Genomic DNA, 23,014 nt, shown 5'->3' on the forward strand with positions numbered 1-23,014 from the left:
GTTAAAGGGCTACAGGCATATGCATTGTGTTTACGAGAGTGTTGCAACGCTATGGAGGAATTGCAATATTTAGATGAACTCAATATGCCATCAAACATGAAAATAATAATGCAGCAACTTCCTTACAAACTCAGAGAGAAATGGAGAGCGACTGTGTGTGACATCTCTGAAAACCAAGGTCGCAGATCTGGCTTTAGAGACATTATCAAGTTCATCGAGTACCAAGTCAAGATCGTTTCTGATCCAATCTTTGGCAACATTCAAGACACTCAAGGTGGTGTAAATAAAGGAGGTAACAACAAGGCAAAGTCAGAGCAAAAATCACAGTTCAAAAGAAACAGCTTTGCAACTGCTGTGTTTATGTCTACTGAACCAGCTGTGAATGCAACCAAGAAAAGCATTCAGACTCAAACGCAGAGTCTGTCACTTGCAATTTCAAATGTTGGTTCCTGTTTGTATTGTATGCATGGACACGCATTGGAGCATTGTCCACAATTGCAAAAAACAAGGCATCGGGAAAAATTGGACTTTCTGAAAGAGAAAAGAGTTTGCTTTGGTTGCCTGCACATAGGACACATGAGCAAGGATTACAAAAAACACTTAACTTGCAAAGTTTGCAACCAAAGTCATCCCAGCATTCTTCACATTGAGAAAAAGGAAAGAAGCAAAGGCAAAGATCAGCCAAAGGACCTGTCGGTGAGTGGCACGGCTGTCTCTACTTGTGGTCATACAGGGGCCGGGGGCAGTAACGGCATGCTTTCAATCTTACCTGTCAATGTTAAGTGTACAAAAGGAAACAAAATTGTACAAACTTATGCATTTGTCAAAGGTTTGGAAATCTCTGAATTTGCTGACAAGCAGTTTTTTGAGCTTCCTATGTTCACTCAGAAGGAAATGCCAGTGTCGACAAACAATATCATTCCTGAAGAAGAGTTGTCGAAGTGGACTTACCTGGAAGATGTACATATTCCCTGTATTAACACTGATGTTGATTTGTTGATTGGCACAAACGCCTCAGAGTTAATGGAACCGTGGGAAGTGATCAACAGCCGAGGAGAGGGACCGTATGCAATAAGAACTCTACTGGGCTGGGTGATTAATGGACCTCTTGGAAACAGTGCAAAGCAGTGTGAGAGTGGCTACCCTGCTGTTACTGTTAATCGGATTGGTGTTGACAAATTAGAAGAACTGTTGATACAATTGTTGTATCAACAACAATACAATCAAGATTTCAGTGAAAATTTAGAAAAGATAGAAAGTTTATGGAAATAGTGAACGGTTCAGTACAGCTTAAAGATGGCCATTACAAGATTAAGTTGCCTTTCAAGACACCCCATGTAAACCTGCCAAACAACTTTTCTGTTGCTAAACAGCGTGTCAGTTCACTGAAAAGGAGACTTCTGAAGGATGAAAGTTAGCACAAAGAATATTCAAACTTTCTTTCTGATGTCATTGAAAAGGGATATGCTGAAAAGGTGTCAGAGCATCAGTTGGAAGGCTCTGATGGGAACATTTGGTATCTTCCTCACCATGGTGTATACCATCCACAGAAAAGAAGCTTACGTGTTGTGTTTGATTGTGGAGCAGAATTTAAAGGAGTCTCACTGAACAGTCAGCTTCTACAAGGACCAAACCTGACAATTTATTCTAACCTCTTTTTGTCACAGTTTTGTCACGGTTCAGGCAGGAACCTGTAGCAATCATGGCTGTTGTGCAATCAATGTTCCATCAAGTAAAAGTTCACAAACACCTCGGCTGCCTCCTCCCCTCCCCCCTCTGTCCCCCCTGGTGAGCGGCACGGACAATGAGCCCTCTTCTTCAAAGGGCTCTTTCACCACCGACACCATGACCACCCTCCCCCCCTCTCTGTGACGACTGGCCAGGTTAGAAGACAGCTGGAGAGACTCCACCAAGGAAAGGCTGCGGGACCTGATGGCATCAGCCCCAGGGTCCTGAAGACCTGCGCCATCCAGCTGTCTGATGTCCTGCAACACCTCTACAACCTGAGCCTGAAGCAGCAGGAAGTCCCGGTGCTGTGGAAGACGTCGTGCCTGGTTCCTGTAGCAAAAAAGTCAACACCATCTGGCCTCAATGACTACCGACCAGTTGCCCTCACATCCCATGTGACGAAGGTGCTGGAGAGGCTGGTCTTGGCCCACCTCCGACCGCAGGTGAAATCATCACTGGACCCACTGCAATTTGCAGCCTCACGTGGGAGTGGGCGACGCCATCACCTACTGTACCTGCTGCAGCGAGCTCAGTCGCACCTGGATGGAACCGGTGGCTCTGCGAGAATCACTTTCTTTGATTTCTCCAGTGCATTCAACACCATCCAACCAGTGCTACTGAGCGAGAAGCTGCGGGTGGTGAGGGTTAACGCATCCACCGTCTCCTGGATCACTGACTACCTCACAGGCAGACCACAGTTTGTCCGACTGGGCAGTGTGCTGTCTGACATGGTGGTCAGTGATACTGGAGCCCCACAGGGAACTGTTTTGTCTCCCTTCCTGTTCACCTTATACACCACTGACTTCCAATACAACACGGGGTCAAGACATCTGCAGAAGTTCTCTGATGACTCTGCAGTGGTCGGGTGTATAAGGGACGGACGGGAGGAGGAGTACAGGGCAGTTGTGGATGACTTTGTGGAGTGGGCCAGTAGAAATCACCTGCTTCTGAACGTGGCCAAGACCAGAGAGATGGTGGTCGACTTCGGGAGGAGGACGACGGCTCCACAGCCACAGAGTTCTGGGAGAGGATGTGGACATGGTGAAGGAGTACAAGTACCTGGGTGTCTCCATCGACAGCAGACTGAACTGGAAGGCCAACATCAACGCTGTGTACAAGAAGGGGATGAGTCGACTCTTTGAGGAAACTTGGATCCTTCAACATGTGCAGCAAGATGTTGGAGATGCATTCTCAGTCTGTTGTGGCCAGTGCACTTCACTGTAGTCTGCTGGGGGAGCAGCATTGGAGCCGGAGACACAAACCGACTTAAACTGGTTAAGAAGGCCGGCTCCAGCATCGGCTGCAAACTGGACAGTCTGGAACAGGTGGTGGAGAGGAGGACACTGAAGAAACTTTCATATTGGATTACCTGGACCACTTTCTCCAACAGACTGATCCAGCTCCGCTGTCATAAGGACAGGAGAACGTTCCTGCCTACTGCTATAAGACTGTATAACAAATCACCTCAGGCCAAATCATTCACTGTTGGTTAAACCAATGCACTACTGTTTATTTAGTTGATTTAATATTCTGTCATTCCATTTCATTGTGTATATAGTGTGCATTCTTTATCTAATATCTTTACCGTTTTATTATAATTGTATATATTGTGTATTGATATGTGCATTTTTATATTATGATTTTACTGTAACTTATTGCAACAAAATAATTTCCCCTCACAGGATCAATAAAGTTACTAACTAACTAAGTAACTATTTAGGACAAAAATAAAAAAATTAAAATTCCTGACCATGCAAATCTCAGGATGCACATGGTCAGACCCCACTCTTTTCTCTCCCTTCCCCTCAGGAGAAATGAGGAAACCAAAATATCAGCTAACAGTTTTATTTAAAGCAGAGATAACAGTAGGTACAAGCAGAAACATTTTAAGACGCAAAATTGACTCTTGCATGGTTCCTCACACCTATACCCTACTATTTAACGGACCATCAGTGTAGCGCCGAGGAGGTCGATGGCAGCGTCACCGGGGACCCAGTCGACAGCAGGCGCGACGGCGGGGAATCGGTCGACGGCGGGGACCCAGTCGACAGCAGGCGCGACGGCGGGGACTCGGTCGACGGCGGGGACCCAGTCGACAGCAGGCGCGACGGCGGGGACTCGGTCGACGGCGGGGACCCAGTCGACAGCAGGCGCGACGGCGGGGACTCGGTCGACGGCGGGGACCCAGTCGACAGCAGGCGCGACGCCGGGGACTCGGTCGACGGCGGGGACCCAGTCGACAGCAGGCGCGACGGCGGGGACTCGGTCGACGGCGGGGACCCAGTCGACAGCAGGCGCGACGCCGGGGACTCGGTCGACGGCGGGGACCCAGTCGACAGCAGGCGCGACGCCGGGGACTCGGTCGACGCCGGGGACCCAGTCGACAGCAGGCGCGACGCCGGGGACTCGGTCGACGCCGGGGACTCGGTCGACAGCCGGCGTTCCACTGCAATAAAGACATACGATTATTAAACAATTAAAATCTAAACTTTTATTTTTAAGTGATGTTCAACTTCTCTAGACTTTTACAGTGCTGTGAGAATTATGCATTCATTGACTTGAAGCAAACACTTGCTCTCATTATTTGGCCTTAAGATCTAAAAATACATTTTTTTTTTACTACAACACAACATATATTGAACTCTTACGGTGTCCGATGATAAATACGCAGCAACTGCAATTTTATGGTCAATGTAGCTTAGACATTTTGTTGGAATCTAAATACCAAAAGCCAGACAGAGCATTAATGAAAACTTAACGAACCACATTATGACACCAGGAACCTGAGCCTTACACTTGCATTTTTCCTATAGGGTTAAGCAGAACCTGCTCACCTTTTTTATACTCTCGCAGAGACATTGACTCATGTGAACGGAAATGTTAAATGTAGGGGGCTTCTCCATGGAGATGTCATTGGAAGACAGATCTATAGTACAAAAGAAATGTACTAATATTCTTACCTCTCAGTTTCCTCTGCGGCACGTCATTGCTTTTTTCACTTGAGCCACCAACAGGTAAACAAGAGCCTATGGACACAGAAGTTGCCATTAATCAAATTGGTTTGCGGTTTGATGGCACATGTGACAAACCTGTCACTGCTAAATGGCATTTCAGGAATATAGAAATTAACATACCTAACTTTTGCTTTTCTCAACTACCAATGTCTTGAATACAAGCTTCAAACAAAACAATTACAAATACCTTTGGTAAGCCAGACAGACAGCGCACAAATAAACAAGGCCCAAAAAGCTCCCATTGCATCAGTCACCAACAGAAAATGCTACCTGGGCCACATGGCAGGTTAAATAACCCCATTGTGCAGGTGTCACAGCTGTTGCTGATCAGCTCTAATTGGCTCTCTCTTCAGAGAGTCAGTGCTGGTTGAGATTCAGCCCTTTCCTGTGAAAAATGTTAAACAATCTATCAGATCATAATACTCTGAGAATGTCGTATTGATAAATAAATAAATAAATATGTTAAGGAGCAATCATAATTTTAAACACAATCTCACATTAACAATATTTTTTTTTACAAAAGGAAGGACAATTTATTCTGATTTACAGTTCTTCAAATCTTTCACTTTTACTCTACTACATGTATTCAACTGCAATGGTTACTAGTTCATTTTATGTCACATTAAAAAAGACTGTCTACCGCCATCGCCCACTGTCATTAGAATGTATCCTCTGTGGACATTGGATATGTGTAGCTAATTCCATAGCAATCCACCTGATAATGTTATTATATATATTATAACCCTGCACACCCACAAGAGGTGTTTGCAGTTATTGTGGCTGATTAGACCTACTCATGTTGAAGGAGCAGACCTGGGCCGGTGCACCCCACATTAGATGACCTGATCCCCCAGGAGAACCATATCGATACCGACTTTAGTGCGGACAAAGACCGTAATTTACATGATGGACACAGAGGACATGTCCCCCCACACTTTTTCAGAAGGTAGTATTGGACCCAAAAAAAGTCCAAAAGCTCTTCATTTACATATATTTTGTATCTATTTAATTTCATATTTTCCATTCCATTATCCAAACTGCGAAGGCAGGGTACACCTTGGACAGGTCGCCAGTTTATTGCACATATAGAGACAGACAAACATTCACGCTCACATTCACACCTATGGGCAATTTTGAGTCTCCAAATAACTTAAGCTGCATGTCTTTGGAGTGTGGGAGGAACCCGGAGGACGTGCAAACCGGGATCGGGGATCGAACCCGGGCCCCTCTTGCTGTAAGGTGCCAGTGCAGCCCCTATTTTTTTCAGATTTTTGGTAAATAATTGATTGCAACTCAGCAGGAACAATTTCACCCATCATGCCAAAAAGAAATCATATCGTAACCAAATAATCTCAATAGTGGCCAAATGAGTGCTCGCAGTCCAGTAATCAGGCATAATATTTACGAGATATAAGCAATATTGTTTCTTATATGTGTTTATAGACTGTACACTGCTTCCCTAACAACAAGCCATGGATCACCAGTGACCTGAAAGCTCTTCTTAATAAGAAGAAAGCAGCTTTCAGGTCTGGGGACAGAGACAAGCTCAGGAGAGTCCAGCGCGACCTGAAGGTGCAGATCAGGGAGTGCAAGGACACCTACAGGAGGAAGCTGGAGGCCAAACTCCAGCAGAACAATGTGAGGGAGGTGTGGACCGGGATGAAGCTGATTACTGGCTTGAAGGTTGGAGGGAGACAACCATGGGGATCCCTGGAGAGGGCCAACGAGCTAAACTCTTTCTTCAATAGATTTAGCTCACAGCCTTCATCTATCTCCTCCACACACCTCACCTCACAAACACCTCGGCTGCCTCCTCCCCTCCCCCCTCTGCCCCCCCTGGTGAGCGGCACGGACAATGAGCCCTCTTCTTCAAAGGGCTCTTTCACCACCGACACCATGACCACCCTCCCCCCCTCTCTGTGACGACTGGCCAGGTTAGAAGACAGCTGGAGAGACTCCACCAAGGAAAGGCTGCGGGACCTGATGGCATCAGCTCCAGGGTCCTTGAGACCTGCGCCATCCAGCTGTCTGATGTCCTACAACATCTGTACAACCTGAGCCTGAAGCAGCAGGAAGTCCCGGTGCTGTGGAAGACGTCGTGCCTGGTTCCTGTAGCAAAAAAGTCGACACCATCTGGCCTCAATGACTACCGACCAGTTGCCCTCACATCCCATGTGACGAAGGTGCTGGAGAGGCTGGTCTTGGCCCACCTCCGACCGCAGGTGAAATCATCACTGGACCCACTGCAATTTGCATACCATCCTCACGTGGGAGTGGACGACGCCATCATCTACCTGCTGCAATGAGCTCAGTCGCTTCTGGATGGAACCGGTGGTTCTGTGAGAATCACTTTATTTGATTTCTCCAGTGCATTCAACACCATCCAAGCAGTGCTACTGAGTGAGAAGCTGCGGGTGGTGAGGGTTAACGCATCCACCGTCTCCTGGATCACTGACTACCTCACAGGTAGACCACAGTTTGTCCGACTGGACAGTCTGCTGTCTGACACGATGGTCAGTGATACTGGAGCCCCACAGGGAACTGTTTTGTCTCCCTTCCTGTTCACCTTATACACCACTGACTTCCAATACAACACGGGGTCATGCCATCTGCAGAAGTTCTCTGATGACTCTGCAGTGTTCGGGTGTATAGGGGACGGACGGGAGGAGGAGTACAGGGCAGTAGTGGATGACTTTGTGGAGTGGGCCAGTAGAAATCACCTGCTTCTGAACGTGGCCAAGACCAGAGAGATGGTGGTCGACTTCGGGAGGAGAACGACGGCTCCACAGCCACTGAGAGTTCTGGGAGAGGATGTGGACATGGTGAAGGAGTACAAGTACCTTGGTGTCTCCATCGACAGCAGACTGAACTGGAAGGCCAACATCAACGCTGTGTACAAGAAGGGGATGAGTCGACTCTTTTTGTTGAGGAAACTTGGATCCTTCAATGTGTGCAGCAAGATGTTGGAGATGTTCAATCACAAACATGGACAAGTCTGCAGTCAGCAGAGTGGCATATTTTTCAAACTGAACAAACTCATTCTCACTCACTCCCACCTAGGGGTGAGCAATCCTCCACTTTCTGGTTGCGAACCACGGCTTCGTACTTGTCGGTGCTATCTGTAATACTGACTGCTTCACACTCGACTGCAAACTGCCCCAGTGTGTGCTGAAGGTCACGGCCTGATGAAGCCAACAGATCAACATCATCTGCAAAGAGCAGAGGAGCAATTCTGAGGTCCCCCAGCTGCACCTCGAGTTGAGTTGGTCGGGATCCGGAGTTCCTCACAGGGTTCCACCATTTGACAATACCCCGAGTCAGGGACAGCAGTTCTCCTCCCTTGTAGGTGCCGACTCACATCCCAACCGCTTCACACTTGACTGAAAACTGCCCCTTGTGTGCTGCTCCTGAGTAGTCTTATTGTTTGCCAGAACTTCCTTGAGACCAACCAGAAGTCCTTCTCCATGGCTTCCCCCCTAAACCGTGGTGGGAATATCACATTTCATTGACAAATGATTTCAAATATCAGCATGTTGGTAGTGATGAATTTTCCATTCTGATGAGCAGTAATAAACTTTCATGCATGCTGAGGTAAGTGATCATATCGTCAATGTGAAGTGGTCTCTGAAAGGAGGGACACGATTGATATGTCACCATGATCTGTGTTAAATGGCTGTTGTCTTACTTGCAGCTGGTAGAAAACTCCCCGTCAGGGAATCCAACCTTGGTCTTCCTCGTGACAAGGGGAGATACTGTCCACTATACTAACAAGGACTGCTCCAGTAGCACTTTTGGCTAGGAAAAAAAAGGTGGCGCTGTTCCGGCCTTTAAAGGGAATTCTTAGAGCTATACAAGGGAGGCTTTGAGTTTAGTCGACATTTACTGTCGCACAGCAGCTGTGACTGAATCCATTCAGAAATCATGTTGTCTGGCATCTGAAATGTTTGCAATCAAGTGTGAATGTTGCATGAGCCTGGGCACATGCGTAAAAGTCATTTTCAGCAGTTTCCGTAGGGTAGTGGTTATCACGTTTGCCTAACACGCAAAATGTCCCCCGTTTGAAACTGGACGGTAACACTGTTCTTTATTCCTGCTTACTCCACACAATAAAACTCTACTTAGAGGAATTGTCAGTAAATTGGATAATATGTACAACTCCCCCAATGTTATCTCTTCCTCCACACAATCAAAGTCTTTTGAGTTGCAATTCCAGCAAACTGGATGAAAAGAAGCACTATGTGAATAATGTTTTCTCTCAGAGATACTTGAACTCTGTCATTTGGGGCAGTCACTCACTCCCACCTCGGGGTGAGCAATCCTCCACTCTCTGGTTGCGAACCACGGCTTCGTACTTGTAGGTGCTATCTGTAATACTGACTGCTTCACACTCGACTGCAAACTGCCCCAATTGTTTCAACAGAAATGGAAGAAATGGTTGGAAGATCTTGAAAGAGTGAAAAGTTTCAAGGTCAGTAGATGCTTCAAACCTAAAGACTTTGGAGACACAGCATCTGCTCAATTGCATCATTTCTCTGATGCCAGTGAAAATGCATATGGAACTGTAACATACATCAGGAGGCAAAACAACAAGAACAAAGTACATGTTGCTTTCATACTTGGCAAAGCCAGGGTGTCTCCATTAAAACAAGTGACTATCCCTCGCTTGGAACTGACAGCCGCTGCTCTTGCTGTCAAAGTGGACAAGATGCTACAATCAGAGCTACAGCTTCCTTTGGAGAAGTCACAATTCTGGACTGACAGTACATCAGTACTAAAATACATCAAAAATGAGGACAAAAGGTTCCAAACATTTGTTGCAAACAAAATATCAACTATTAGAGAGGCATCACACACTTCACAGTGGAGATACATTCCTACAGCACAAAACCCAGCAGATGACGCCTCAAGGGGACTGAAAATTGAACATTTGGTTCAAAAGAGATGGATTGAAAGTCCAAAGTTTCTGTGGAAAGCAGAAAAAGATTGGCCAATGCACTTCTTGGATTTGGACTGTTAAGTAGAAAGATATGAAAGCATAAAAGTAAAATCATCAAAAGATATATTTTGTTCACTTTTTATAATCGTCACAAAGATATATTTTGTTCACTTTTTATAATCGTCACAAAGATATATTTTGTTCACTTTTTATAACTGCCACAATATACAAACTGTTTTATTTCATATTAGATGTGATTTAACATGAACTGTTTTATTTCATGTTAGATGTGATTTAACATAAACTGTTTTATTTCATATTAGATGTGATTTAACATAAACTGTTTTTATTTCATGATAGAAGTAATAGAAACATTTAGCCTGCCTAGACACTTTAAAGTAACAAGGTCACTTGAGCCTCGTGTAGTGCTTTGGTTCAATCTGGACCAAACTAGTTACAACCAGTTGTATTCTGTAGCTGACTCTGCTCCAAGATGTTTCCTGTATTGTGACGCATGTGATTAGAGGAGGTACTAACCTCAGGATAGCATAAAAGAGGCAGGAAAACTTTGAGAAAATACGCTCTTTCTCCCCCATCGCTAGAGACGGGAAACTTTTCTTCACAAGAAGTTAGAGACCCCGGTTTAAAGGGATACAGTTTGCATTTATTTTTTAGGACCACAGTGACTGTTTCATTGCATTGAAATTGTTGTATGTGATTTTTGTGTGAATAACTTTAATAAAACTAGACTACGGCGAAGTACAGTGCACTGGCCACAACAGTAGAACATCTCCAACATCTTGCTGCACACGTTGAAGGATCCAAGTTTCCTCAAGAAAAAGAGTCGACTCATCCCCTTCTTGTACACAGCGTTGATGTTTGAATACATTTATTCCTGTATTTAGTTATACATTTATTAATGCATTCATTTATTTATACTAAAGACATTTTTCATCCTCCATAAGACACAAGAGGTATATATATATATATATATATATATATATATATATATATATATATACTGAATATATTTATGTGGGACTTTCGTGAGTGCTCCCTGTAATAAAGCATCTTAACATATTAATTAACATTAACCATAACAAAATGGTAAAACAGTGCCACCATCCCAACGGCACTTTGTTGTGGCTGAAAAACGGTACTGCATCTAGTTTCCAACTGACATTTGGAAAAAGAATTGATAACTGCTTGATTCAATGTGACGTTCAAAACATAACAAAACAACTAAGCAATGTGATGGCTCATGTTTCCTGTAAAACACAAAAACTGTACTACGATGGAAGCTGTGGCTAACAGAAGTGGGATTACGTTTGTGGCTAGTCTCATCAATCAGCACACAACTGCTAAAAGGTACTGTTTTATGAATATGTCATGAGAATTGTTAATGCATCCATACTTAAACAGCGGTATTGGTAATTTCCCACAATTCCAAGAGGCAGCTTCAGCCATATTAAAGCCAATAACTTGAAAATTAAAGCAATTTAAAATATGAAAACAGTATCTGTGATGTGAGGATGAGCCCGGGCACGTCGAGAGACATGGAAATGTTCCGTGGGTGAATGGTTACCGTGACTGTACGCCTCCACTGCGCATTTAGACTGACAGGTCGGAGGATAGACTCCTGTGCAAATCTTCAACTTTCAAAGTCTCATCAGGTTCTGAGAAACACAAAAGATTTGCTTTTTCTTCTTGTATCAATTAATGAAAGTGACAACTCGGGTCCTGTTCTGACTTCTTATCATACAATACACCCAAATATATGGAGCCACAAAAGATAGATGGATAGATACAGTTGTGGTCAAAAGTTTACATACACTTGTAAAGAACATAATGTCATGGCTCTCTTGAGTTTCCCCGTTATTTCTACAACTCTGATTTTTCTCTGATAGAGTGATTGGAACAAATACTTCTTTGTCACAAAAAACATTCATGAAGTTTGGTTCTTTCATGACTTTATTATGGGTTAACAGAAAAAGTGATCAAATCTGCTGGGTCAAAAATATACATACAACAGTGCTAATATTTGGTTACATGTCCCTTGGCCATTTTCACTTCAATTAGGCGCTTTTGGTAGCCATCCACAAGCTTCTGGCAAGCTTCTCGTTGAATCTTTGACCACTCCTCTTGACAGAATTGGTGCAGTTCAGTTAAATTTGATGGCTTTCTGACATGGACTTGTTTCTTCAGCATTGTCCACATGTTCTCAATGGGATTTTAAGTCAGGACTTTGGGAAGGCCATTCTAAAACCCTAATTCTAGCCTGATTTAGCCATTCCATTACCACTTTTGATGTGTGTTTGGGGTCATTGTCCTGTTGGAACACCCAACTGCGCCCAAGACCCAACCTTCGGGCTGATGATTTTAGGTTATCTTGAAGAATTTGAAGGTAATCCTCCTTCTTCATTATCCCATTTACTCTCTGTAAAGCACCAGTTCCATTGGCAGCAAAACAGCCCCACAGCATAATACTACCACCACCGTGCTTGACGGTAGGCATGGTGTTCTTGGGGTTAAAGGCCTCACCTTTTCTCCTCCAAACATATTGCTGGGCATTGTGGCCAAACAACTCGATTTGTGTTTCGTCTGACCACAGAACTTTCCTCCAGAAGGTCTTGTCTTTGTCCATGTGATCAGCAGCAAACTTCAGTCGAGCCTTAAGGTGCCGCTTTTGGAGCAAGGGCTTCCTTCTTGCACGGCAGCCTCTCAGTCCATGGAGATGCAAAACACGCTTGACTGTGGACACTGACACCTGTGTTCCAGCAGCTTCTAATTCTTGGCAGATCTGCTTTTTGGTGGTTCTCGGTTGACTCTTCACCCTCCTGACCAATTTTCTCTCAGCAGCAGGTGATAGCTTGCGTTTTCTTCCTGATTGTGGCAGTGACAAAACAGTGCCATGCACTTTATACTTACAAACAATTGTTTGCACTGTTGCTCTTGGGACCTGCAGCTGCTTTGAAATGGCTCCAAGTGACTTTCCTGACTTGTTCAAGTCAATGATTTGCTTTTTCAGATCCATGCTGAGCTCCTTTGACTTTCCCATTGTAGCGTTTGTGGGCGTTTGTATCCAATGGGCCCTATTTAAATGGCCTCAGAGAAGTCACCAGCTGTAGTCACTCATAATCACTCACAAGAAGTTAAGAGGCCATGCTATGAAGCTCATTTCATTGACACAACTTTCTAAGTCACCAAAATTGCTAATTCATGTTGCTGTATGTATATTTTTGACCCAGCAGATTTGATCACTTTTTCTGTTAACCCATAATAAAGTCATGAAAGAACCAAACTTCATGAATGTTTTTTGTGACAAAGAAGTATCTGTTCCAATCACTCTATCAGAGAAAAATCAGAGTTGTAGAAATAACTGGAAACTCAAGAGAGCCATGACATTATGTTCTTTACAAGTGTATGTAAACTTTTGACCACAACTGTAGATCGATAGATAGATAGATAGATAGAGAGATAGTAACTTTATTGATCCTGCGAGGGGAAATCATTTTCTTGCAAGCAGCAATAGGTTGCAGGTAAGAACAGGTAAAAATAACAGGGTAAAAATCGTAATAAAATATAAAAAATGCACATGTCAATACACACAATATATACAATTATAATAACAGAGTAAAGATTTTAGATAAAGAATGCACACTATATACAATGAAATAGAATAATAGAACATCAAATAAACAGTGTAATGATTGCCAGAAGTCTGCCTGCTATGTACAGCAAATGTGAATGGGGAACCTGTGGGTTACGTTCCTTCACCTATATAAAGTACTGTCATCTTATTAGTTGCCAGTATTTTTAACACAGGATATCAATAGGATCTGTTATTGTTATTGTTGTAGTTGTGTTGACCGGTGTTTTGTATAAATTGTGTCGGGGGGGAAGTGACGCGAGGGAAGATTGTGAACGCAGACTGGAGGAAGCGAGCTCCGTTCAGTGGACTCAGGAGAGCACCGTTTGCCGGCGATTGCTCAGCCACGGATCCGAATCAAGACTTTAAGGGATTATCAGGCTGGAGTCTTCGCTGGGAACGGCACAGAGGGCCACCATCGGGACGAGCTGTGGTGAGGTAGCGCGGGTTCGGTGGATACAGGGACCGCGGCGTCTCGCCACGCATCCGCCGGTTATTGACTTTGCCTCGGCGGATTGTTTTTTTTGTCATCGGACTATTTTTCGTTACTTAATGGAACTTTCTGAACTAATGGGATTCGGGCTTTGTGGTGATCGTTTGTAAATGTTTAGTTTATTGTGCCGAAGTACGGCGGGAGCCTCACGGTTATTTTAGTTTTGTAGTTTGCCGAGTGAATTTTGAGTTATATTAATATATTGTTTTACATTTACCTGGCAGTGTGGTTTCTTTGGTGTCTGGTGTGGTCTATCCTTATAGGGAATAATAGGGAGATCATAGTCAGCGTGTTTTTCTACCTTCCTCCAGGTTATTCAGGCAGATATAGACTCTGTAAACCAACCAATGTGTCACCCTCCGACAGGCTCTCACCATGGGGGAGCTTGGGAAAGGCTCATCAGATCAGTGAGAAAGGCTCTAAATTCTACAGTTAAGGAACAAGTTCTGGACGAGGAAAGTCTTCAGACTGTACTTTGTGAAGTTGAGGCAATAATCAACAGCCGACCAATCACAAGAGCATCTAATGATGTGAACGATTTGGAAGCCTTGACACCAAATCCTCTCTTACTGATGAAGGCCAAACCATCATTACCACCTGGACTATTCGACCATGATGACCTCTACACTCGACGGAGATGGAAACACGTCCAATATATGGCCGATATATTTTGGAAACGGACCAGGGAATACTTGCCACAGCTCCAGGAACGGCAGAGATGGTCAAGAGTATCGAGAAACTTCACTCTGGGAGACATCGTTCTTCTAGTGGATGACTCTGCTCCAAGAAACTCTTGGGTCATGGGGAAGGTCATTAAGGCACTTCCAGACTGCAGAGGACTTGTTCGTCAGGTCTGCATAAAGACAAATACTAGTGTTTTACACAGGCCCATTACAAAGCTGTGTCTGCTTTTGGAAGATGAACAGCGCTAAAGGCTGAGCAACAGTGAGGAGTCTGCTAGCTGCCTCCAGCTCTTATATCGCTAATTTGTGAGAATGTTTCTTTACAATACATGGCTCTCTTAGTTTAAGTTAGGTAATTGTTTCAAATGTTAACATTTGAGAACAATTAGGGGCCGGTGTTGTAAGAGCCAAATTCAATTTGCTGTAAAATATTTACTTGTAATTACATGTTTAATTTCAGTCAGATCTGTTTCTACTTTGAATGTTACAAGGATGTTGTTATTATTTGTCGTGGTAAGAAATACACGTAAGTGACAGACTATTCGTGGATAACCTGTGGATCCTTAAAGTGTGTCTAGGTAATCGGATACTTTTAGGAAGAAAGGAAGTTGTTTCACTAACTTGTAAGAAGGAAATTGGATAAATAAAACACACGTGCTTTCACCTACGAGCAGCGTCAGTGTGAGCTATGTGCGTAGGACCAGACACGCGTCAACTTAAGGTTTTACACTCTGCTAAAGGTTTGGACGCTACAAATCCCATCAACTGTGCTGTAGTTTTTTTTTCAACTCCACACATTCTGCTGCAAATACTCACGAGAAGACCAAATGTGTTTAAATCTGCAAACTAATGTGCATGTACTCCTGTTGTGTTTTCGAGTATCTTTTGCGAAAGACTACAGTGCGCAGTGGAAAGAGGACATTACTGAGCCTTTAAGCAAACAAATGAAACTTCATATTTTGGGTGCAATTTTGAACATTTATGTCTAAAGTGTAGGAACAGATGAGGTGTAAACAGAGTAGGAAGTCAGAAACATTTGAGAGATGGACGAACACATCGTTGGTTTCTGTCTTTTCCAGTGATTTGTTCCCAATAAGAAAAATATAAAACACTCCTTGAAATACAAATTCAGCTAAAAGTCACTCGTGTTTCAGCAGCGATGGCTCGTTTGTCCAAATGGATGGGGTTGCAATGGTCCTCCAGTCAGAGCTCACAGAGCAGGATGAAGGCCTGTACAGCTGCCGGTCCTTCTATCACCACACAGCCACAGTCAACGTTCAGAGGTCACGAGTGAGGACCAGCAGCTCGCTGAGTACGGACCCTGTTCTATTTTCCATCTGCAATCAGAGTGACGTGTTTACTCGAGACATTCTGATCATATCAACATGCTGAGGTATGTTTTCAGTGTAAAGTTTGCTGTAACTTTTGTTTTTTTATATTGTGTGTTATGTGTTTCAGCACTTGCTGCCATTATCTGCATTTCTTCGGGCTCGGCCGTCCTCCTCAACCTCGTCGTCACCCTCTGGGTGTGCTGGTGAGTTAAACACATGCACGGGTAACCGTGGTTGCAGCTCGGCAGGTGATATGTTGAGGGGCAAGTGAGGGCAACGCTGCCGCTGGCATTCTACACGAAACAAACGGGATGCGTGGATCGTTAACCCAACTAACCAAAAACCCCAGTACCATGCTATTGTTCACAAACAGGAAGCAGTGTGGCAGAAGCAGACCGGTGCCTTCTGAGTGCAGAACTTTCCACATTTTTCACATTCACTGCCAAATCTAACTTCTCTCAAGAATGTTTGTCTGGATCAGATCAGGCCTCGCTGTGAATAAAGATGCACTGTGCGGCACAACAGCGGTTCAGAAGCTGTTTCAATAGGTTCTGGTCAGAACATTTGGTCAAGGTGCCGTTGGTTGACAGAGCCTCAGTCCCCTTCTCCCTGGCTCCAGTGGGAGGGTCCTGTCAGGCTAATTCGGAAAGGTCAGTCACACAGTGTACAGCAAGCGAGATGCAGACACTCGTCTCATCCGCCCACATTGAGTTGCAAATGATCACAACTGAGTGAATCAGGTTTTACTCACGACTACTAAGTCCACAGTCACTAGGAAATCAAAAATCTGTTTCCTATTAAGTTGTCACTCGGATTCTCTTAGATCTATAATCTATAGATGGTAAAAAGGTTTAGTGCCATACAAACATGTAAATCATACAAGACAGATTCATTTTTATAAAATGTATATTTTATTTTTCACTTTTTCCAGAATTGTCAGTATTTTTCAACAGGACAAGCTTGACTTTAACGTGTTTTCTTGTAAGAATGACTAAAATGGTGACCTGTGTATACATGTAGGTTTTCTTTCCAACAAAAGAACACTCTTGGTTATTTTTACTGATCAGCACATAACTATATTGATGTATTACATGAAACACCATGTACAATTAATGCAGATAACTCAGCTCCATTCAAATCTGTGAATTACAAAGGCTTCAAAATGTAGCAATTAAAGAACATTTAGATACAAATGTACAACTGCTGCTTTGGAAAACAGTAGATCCAAGCTGCACATTCACAAAGCTACTGTCACGAAGGGAGCTCTTGAGGAGGACTCAGACTCAGAGTAGAGGTTCAGCTGACAATCTTTTATTTCCAACAAAAATACACAGGGAAATCCCTGGAAACAAAAAACTCCTCCGAAGAGGGAAGAACGGGGAAATGCTCGGGCTAAACTAATAGAGCTGGGCAACATTAAATACGGGAAGCCAACAAAAACCTCTCTTAGCGAGGAAAGAAGGAAATAACAAAGTAGAACTAAAAATGCTCTGATTTAACTCAAGAGCTGCAAAGTCAAAACGGCAAAAGCCAAACCAAAAATCTCTTCTCGAGGAAGGTATTAAACTACAAGTAAAATGCTCTGATTTAACTCGAAGAGCTGAATAGTCAAAAGGCAAAATGCAAAACCAAAATCTCTCTTACCGAGGAAACAAGAAAATAATCAGTCACTAACAAAAAGGCTCTGAAATAATTCAAAGGGCTGTGAAGCAATAAACGGCACAAGGCCAACCAAGGACTCAATAACAAGGTTCGGGACAGACAAAACTATGACTTGGACTTGACACTAGCATAGGGCGGGTGTGCAAGACGAAAGGTCATGACACACTGGCACAGGACAAGGGGAGACGCAGACTATAAGTACACATGAGGGAAGTGGGGGAACAGGTGGACACAATCAGGAATCAGGGAAGACAATCAGACTGGTGACACATGAGGAAGGGCAAGGAACCTGAAACGAGAGGAGAGTTAATTTTCAAAATAAAACAGGAAGTCACAAAACAAACGTGGAGACAGGACAAAAACCCAGCTTGACATACAGGTGTGACACGTACTGCCTCAAAAACAAAAGTATCACTGTATGACAAATACATTGTCTGCATAAAGTCCTCTCACATCCATTCATCTTTTCTTTAGAAATGAGTGCTCTCTGTGTCCTATAGGAAGAACAAAAGAGAATTAAAACACAAATCACACTTTACATACAGTCAGTCACTAGATAGATGTATTGTATATTGGCCATTGTGTGGTTAAAATCTTCAGACTGAGCTGTTTGAATTATGTACGTCTAACTTTGATACATTTTAAAAAGTCTGTTTTTTGCCAACAATAAACCAGTTTACTGAATATATTTTCTCCCTGAGGTTTCCTGCCCAAAGCAGCACAACCTCTAACTGAACATTATGAAAGATGCAGCTTCCAGTCGCTTATTCCCTCTTTGAGAAAACAATGAATCCTGATTTCATGACAATAAATATTATTGCATATTTTTCAATGTTTAAGATTTTACAGCTGGAAACAAAAGTGTAAAATGAAAGTGTTTACATGTGAGACGAACCGTTTGCTTCATCAGGGTTCTCATCATTGGATTTTGAGCCATTTTATTTGATCTACACTTCGTTTATATTAAAAAAACATGAGAAACTAGACGAACAAGGAAGTGTTTCTCTGTCCCCGATGTCCCTCGTTTGTTGTCTCACCTCGATCACCGTCTTGAATCCCAGACGAAGTTCCGCACGTTCTCGAACCCGCTCGCCACTTCTGCTATTTGCAGGACAGCCCTACAACAAATGTGCAAATCAGTTATCCAGACATGTCCTATACATGCACCAAAAGAACCTGCCGTGCCTGTACTGAATCAGTGTGACATATTTTACCCCTTCGTTAACACACGGTTGGCCTCTGCTAGAAAATCTGCCAGGTTGGTTCCCATGAGAGAGAGGCAGAACACGGCGATGTCCACAGAGCCGCCACCAAGCGGGACCTGCACAGAGACGAGGCCTTTTATATTCTCCAACAACCGCACAGACTGTAAGTGGATCGGCACGCAGAAAACACCGACACGCTCACGTCGGCCGTGTCACAGACTGTGACATGATTGCAGGCGGCTGCCAGGTGGAAGCTGTGCACTTTGTTCTTCACGCTGCTCTATTTTACAGTCGCCACAACCCAAGTCTGCAACCACCGGAGAGGGAGGTCTGAAATAAAGAGGCACAATTGATGTGTTTACAATTATAGCACATTAAACTAAAAGTAGCGGCTCACCTGTACGTGAAATCATCACAGTGCCAACGCAGATCTTTTAGGTAATAGGACCACAAGCAGTCAAAAAACTGCTGACATTAACAAAGCCGTCTCCTCACAGCAGCCAAATGAAGCGTCAATTCAACACCCACAGCGCAGCAGCATCGCCTGCATCACTCTTCAGCAGAGTGATGGAAGGTATTTACTGTGTGCAGCAGATACATGATGTCGATAATGGGAGGTGTGGACCGCCGACAATAAATGTGAAGGATGTTAAATTATTTTTACAGTTTTGGCGGTGTAGAGGGACGGCCTTGTTAATGTTTTGAAAAGAGGCGTGTCTGTAACAATGCATTTTATACATTGATTATAACTTCTCACTTTTGTCTGATGTAAGAGATGATGGCGTCCACTGGATTGGCGGGCCGTCTCTGAACCTGCGCCGTGTGTCCTCTGTGGTAGATCCTGAAGGCCTGTGGGTCCTGCTTGAACATACGCTTCGCCTCGCCGCTGGACGTGCCGTACAAAACCTCATTGATGTATCGGAAACGAGCCGACTCCAGCCGCTGCTCCATGCGGGACCTCAGGGAGGCAGAGCGGTCCTCTTTCGCCTCTTCTTCAGGGACCGCGGGCTCGTCTGTCGTCTCCGCGGGACTCTCCTGCTGGACCGGTTCCTGTCTGCGGAGCAACTTCCGGAGCTTCTCTCTTTTCAGAATCTGTTCTTTGCTCAGCTCAGGTTTCAGTCTTTTCATGGGCTGCTCACCTGCGATCTCCACTTCAGGTGCATCTGCTTTCTGTTTTGATCCATAGGCAGAAGATTCAGTTGCGTCTTTTTCAACTTTGCCACCGACTCGCTGCTTTTCCTCTCCGAGCGTCTGTGTGTCTGTTGTCCCGGATAAGTCTGTGTCCTCTTCTGGCTTTTTCATTTTCTGTGGTTTACTTTGCTTTTCCTTTTTCTTGGCTGGTGTCTGACCGTTGTTGTTGCTATATGAATCTATTTTGACTTCTTCCGTTGGCTTGTTCTGCTCTGCAGATTCTGCTTTATTGATTTCCTTCTCTGGCTTATTCTGACTGTATTTATTTTTACATTTCCTCTTGTTCTTCATTTTGGTTTTCCACTGTTGTCTGCTCAGTCTCTCCGTGTCTTCTGGTTTGGATTTGATCATTTGGTTATCCGTTGTTTTCGCCCATTGATGTGGTTTTTAACTTCAGGACCGCTTAAGAGAGAAACATTTGTATATTATCTCATATTTAAGTACTGTGAACATCAACATTGTTGTTTATCAATCCAATGAATACTTCTCCACACTAAAATGTTTTTAAATTGATGAAATGTAAGCCTTTAACCAGTTAATTACTCACCAAATTTGTTGTCTTTCTTCCTCTTTTTTGTTGCAAGTGTCTCCTCATTAACTGTCTGATCCAAGTCTCCATTGTCTCGCTGCTCTCCTGTTGTCTCCGCTTGCTTTCGCTTCTTCCTCCTCTTCTTCTTCTTCTTCTTGCCAGGTGATGGGACCACGTCTGCCTCACTGTCGCTGTCCTGCTGACGGTCGTCGTTCTTCCACTCTGGTACTGACCCGAGTGTCTGCAGGCTCCGCAGCAGACTCTTCTTTCCAACCAGCTTGGGCTGATCTGGGGATAAATTCAGATCATGTAATAAGTCTTTGAACTGAAACGTGCAGCCTAATGTTGAAGACTGTCCAATGTAGAAAGTGTCCCTTTTTCTTTGTAAATGTGGAAAATCACATATTGAATGGCTTCTTGTGCTACAAATTACATCTCTCTCTCTCTCTCTCTCTCTCTCTCTCTCTCTCTCTCTCTCTCTCTCTCTCTCTCTCTCTCTCTCTCTCTCTCTCTCTCTCTCTCTCTCTCTCTCTCTCTCTCTCTGTGTGTGTGTGTGTGTGTGTGTGTGTGTGTGTGTGTGTGTGTGTTTCTGTTTTATTCAATTATTTATCTATTTCTTAAAATCCAATTCAACATCAGCAAATGTTTCCCTGCTTGACTGTCTCCCGCCTTAAAGTAGCAGGTCGCGTCTGTTTCCATGGTATTCAGTGACACGCGTGTGTGAGTGAGTGATTGGTCCAGACAGAAAGAGCAATATTAATAATTTTCTCATAATATATATAAGTAGATGTGTATATATATATATATATATATATATATATATATATACGTATATATATGTATATTATATACATATATAACGGCTGCTCCACAAGCACATTGATGTTCTGCTTGTTTGTTTCATGTTGTGATAAACTGCAGCTGCTTCCTCTCTTGTGAGGGTTTTATTGTGAAAACAGATTCATGAAAAGCATGCAGACCTTAGAACATGTCCTGTGATGTGAAGGGATCATCTTTATTCTACTTATCGACACCTTCATCTGTCAGCTTCTAGTCAAATAAATATCTTTAAAAACACAAATATATAGTTTAATTCTTTAAAAAAAAAGGCTCAGTAGTTGCTTAAAAAAAGCTGGTGGATTTAGTTTTTATCAAACACACTTTATGTTTCATACTGATGAGTTTCATGCAGATCCAAACGTTAAAGTGCTTCAACATTGTCTATGAGATCCTGTAGCTGCCGACTCATACATGTAATCACAGGTGTGCTCAGTGTTAGCCAATTCATAAACAAACAAACCACAACACCACATGAACAGCAACATCTAGGTGTATCATAAATCTAAAGTGTAGCCAGGAAGCCTCTGTCTCTGACACTGACTGATGGGCCAGTCAGTGAATATATACTTATGCTGAACATCGTCTCCTGAGACACTAACTAGACAGCCTTCAGTCACATGAGGTCCAACAATATAGATTACAGTTGGAGGTTGCCGATGACGAGAGATAGCGCTGCCAAAATACAGATTTGAAAGCCTGTGCACAGCCAGAAAACACTCACAGGTGATTTAAAGGACTTTTTAAATCCCTGGATCGGCCTCTCCTCGGGCTTGTGTCTGTGTGCACAAACCGCTAGTTTGAAACTGAGCTTGATTAACAGCTCTAGTGCATCTGTTAAGGTAGGACGAATTACACTTTGATCATTCTTATTAGTACATGGAGGCACATTGTTTTACACCGTAGCTCCGCCCATTTTGAACCTGAGCAGAGGTCTAATCGGAACAACTGTGTGAAAAGCAAGAGAACATAAAACACATGACATGATTTTAAAGGAACCAGAGTATTTATAAAATCAAATGACTTTGATATATCTACATATAATCTGACACAATGTGCCTGGTCGTTTGTGAGGGCACTTTCAGCATGTTATGAAAAGCTGGTAAAAAAAACAAACAAAACAATTGTTACTGTTTGTCGACCTCTACTGGTGATTATTTAGAATTGCAGCAATTGCAATAAGGGTCAAATGTATTTCTGTCCCTTTGGTCCCCTGTAATTTAAACTTTACCCAAAATGTGCAATTTAACTTGGTGTACCTCATGTCAAACATGACCTTTTGAGTTCATTATCCACAAGCCTAAGTTTTGTTTTGACAGCAAGTCCTTTTTAAAAGATTCATAGTGTAGCAGCAAGTGAGTGCAGGTGCACTATAAACATATATCCCTTAATGTGAAAGGTTTGTGACTTCCCTGTTTAATTGAATTGACAAGTATGGCCGATTTTTGTATCTAGGCCTCAGTAATAACCCTAATGTATTTAAAATAATTTAAGAAAAAAAAATGTATATCATCAAAGGTATCTTGACTGAGGACTTGAATTTGAAACAAATATGGGCAACAGGAGGACAACATTCTCCAACAGGCATGTTGACTCTTCATACATCAGCTTTTATTTGGTTACACAAACAATCACAACGTCATCAAAGCCTTTACCTGGAAGAAAAAAAACTGGATCACGCCGCGTACATACTTCAACATGTATTTGAAGCATGCTCGCGGCGTGATCCATTTTTGTTACCCAGGCAAAGTTACCT

At 43.3% G+C, this 23,014-nt stretch overlaps 1 long non-coding RNA gene and 1 pseudogene across 1 annotated transcript; both read right to left on the reverse strand.

Moving 5' to 3' along the window:
- Positions 1-4,121: 4,121 nt before the first annotated feature.
- LOC137887879 (uncharacterized) lies at positions 4,122-5,123 on the reverse strand. Its single transcript, XR_011105075.1, has 3 exons — positions 4,930-5,123; positions 4,689-4,754; positions 4,122-4,174 (listed from the first exon to the last, which is right to left on the reverse strand). It is a non-coding gene; the product is annotated as an uncharacterized lncRNA (long non-coding RNA).
- An 11,643-nt stretch (positions 5,124-16,766) lies between these two features.
- Positions 16,767-21,120, reverse strand: LOC137887747 (ribosomal RNA-processing protein 8-like; annotated as a pseudogene).
- Positions 21,121-23,014: the final 1,894 nt, after the last annotated feature.

Source organism: Cebidichthys violaceus, unplaced genomic scaffold, assembly GCF_023349555.1.
Source record: "Cebidichthys violaceus isolate CVI_PGR_0920_01 unplaced genomic scaffold, fCebVio1.0.p SCAF_5, whole genome shotgun sequence".
Lineage (NCBI taxonomy): Eukaryota > Metazoa > Chordata > Actinopteri > Perciformes > Stichaeidae > Cebidichthys > Cebidichthys violaceus.